The following is a 2,500-nucleotide window of genomic DNA, read 5'->3' as shown; positions in this document are numbered from 1 at the left end:
ATTTTAACTGTGATGCCACTCCCAACGTTGGTACGGGAGTGCCATTGATACGCAGGTATTGACGCGTATCAACTACTAGCCTCTTAGTTCCAGGAACGTTCAGGTTTTGGAACGCTGCGCATTTCGTCACGTTAACTTCAAAGCCGTGCTTCTTGAAGAAAGACTCCACAATTCTAATTTGGTTTCGCATTGCAGATATATTTGGTGCAACAATTACGATGTCGTCAGCAAATGCCAGTGTAGTCACTTGGACTCCATTGATGTCGATACCTTCCTGTTCGCAGAGTTCTTTTAGCAGGTCGTCGAGGACCAGGTTGAATAGAAATCCCGACATAGGATCGCCTTGCTTTACGCCTCTGCAGATCTTTAGCGGTTCAGATCGGTGTCCATGGCATTCGAGAACAGTGGTCACATCCTTGTAGGTGCACTTTACATATTCCAAGGTCTGCGCGTCTATTCCTCTTTTAACTAAAGCGTCGACAATAGATGTTATATTGACAGAGTCAAACGCTTTCGCGAGATCTATGGAAAGAATTGTAAAGGCTCTACCTCTCCCTCTACAGCTCTTGATGAGGGATTGCAGGATTGTGCTGTTCGCCATTATACCGTCTGTCTTCGAGAACCCTCTCTGAACGTGGGATAAGCGAATTTCGCTTTCCAGGCGTGTCGTTATAATCTTATTTAACAGGCGTAGTATCCTACTCGAGATCGTAATGGGCCTCCACTGCTTGGGGTCCGTAAGGTCCCCGTTCTTGGGTAGCAGTGTCGTCCTATTCAACCTTAGAACAGGGGGTATGATCCGCATGCCCCATATGATGTTTAGCAAGGCATGCAGATCGTGACGTGGCATTTGTCTGAGCATCAGCCTATCGATGCCGTCAACACCAGGCGCGGATTCCTTTAACTTGGCCAGCTGCTCATGGACTTCTACATAGGACACGGGGTAGGATAGATCGATTTTGCTGGTGGCTTTACATTTAGCAGGCCTCCAGCTCAGATCCTTTTTAGCAAACAGTTTTTCGTAGAACTTGGTAAACTGCTCCATTGTTGGCATTTCCGTAGCGTTCAACGGGTTTCCTGTGAGGATATGCTCCGCTACCTGGGTCGGATTGTGCTTGTACAGCTTTTGAATCCGAGCATATTGGTTCGACTTTCTTTGGCCGCGGTTAGCATTTCCGTGAACGTTCGGTGTTGTATATTGCCCAGTGGCTTTTCTGCGTTTATCACAGCCACCTTTTTTGACATGTTTGTCATTGGAGCGTTTAGCCTTGTTCTTACTGTTTCTACCCTTACCAGAGCTGGTGTTCCGCTCCGGTATTGTCGTTATGTATTCGTCCAGCAGTGCCAGGATATCCGACTCGGGAGCATCTTTAAGCACGGCCTCGATTACGTTGGACATTTTGCTCGTGGTGTCCTTCTGCACGGCACGGAGGAGATCTCGCGTCTCAACGGACGCTATGGCATGCCAGACAGGATCGGCGTCAACGTTTTGACTCCCCTGATCCGGCTCTCTCTCCGTGTTCCGATGCGTCGGTTCACTCACAGGCTCGGTTGGTTGTGCTTTAGGTTTTAGCGGGCACTCCTTCCGGCTGTCCTCATTGGCAACGATTTCAAGCTCTGTCGACAGATATGCCTTGTAACAATCCCTAGATCGCAGCTTCTTTATTCCGTCAGGTGTTCGACCGGAGGTTTTAGCAAGTATTTTAGCTATTTCTACAACCTTGAGCTTTGATCTGTCAGGGATTCTGGCCTCGGTGTACGCCAGTTCTTTTATCTCGGCATCTGTGTACCTAGCTTTAGACGTTGCCATCCTTTTATCACGCAATTCGAGATCCGTCCTGTTATAGTGCTCCGTGTGAGCCTTGCGCTGGTGAAGCCGCATACCGGCGTAGGTCTTGTACGCCTTGAGGCAGACTTCGCACTTGAAGCCATCCGCCTGCGCAGGTGGTGCGTTGCAGCGACGTAAATGTTGCGCTGCACTAGCGGATGACTTTGCACTCAGGTCAATCTTGCACGAGGGGCATAATTTATCATTTATCGGCTCGTTTACCTTTAACATAGCGTTGTCGTCTTTATCACCCGGAGAGGAAATTTCTCTCCAGGAAGTGTCATTTACCAGTGCTGCCGCCACTGTTCGGGACCGGCAGCTTCCGAGGCTTCTTTTATCATTATTTGGTGCAATTTAGCGTTGCCCGAAGGCATGAATCTGGCGGGCTGCAAACCCGGCAGATCCATTTGGCGTTAGCCAGTTTCGACCGTCTCCGTTGGCTGGGACAGGCATGCTTTATCGTCCTTTCTCCGGCGCCACGTGGCCTTGCCTAAGGGCTGAACGTGGAGATCGGTCTTGGGGCGGGTTTCCAGACGGAGTAGAGTAAGGTGTTCGTTCGATCTACTCCCTGACCCCAGCACCCCCATTTTGGCTGGGATACACTTACGTGCATCCCTGGGAGGGTCACAATGACCCCCAAGTCAGTCATAGTTACTTCTTAAGAGAGTCATA

The 2,500-nt window shown here is 49.7% G+C and overlaps 1 pseudogene; it reads right to left on the bottom strand.

The window, feature by feature from the left end:
- LOC143306257 (large subunit ribosomal RNA) overlaps nucleotides 1-2,500 on the bottom strand; it is a 7,820-nt pseudogene that overhangs the window by 2,540 nt on the left and 2,780 nt on the right.

The sequence above is a fragment of the Osmia lignaria genome, unplaced genomic scaffold, assembly GCF_051020975.1.
Source record: "Osmia lignaria lignaria isolate PbOS001 unplaced genomic scaffold, iyOsmLign1 scaffold0003, whole genome shotgun sequence".
In the NCBI taxonomy this organism is placed as follows: Eukaryota; Metazoa; Arthropoda; class Insecta; order Hymenoptera; family Megachilidae; genus Osmia; species Osmia lignaria.
This window is presented reverse-complemented; position numbering and strand designations above follow the sequence as displayed.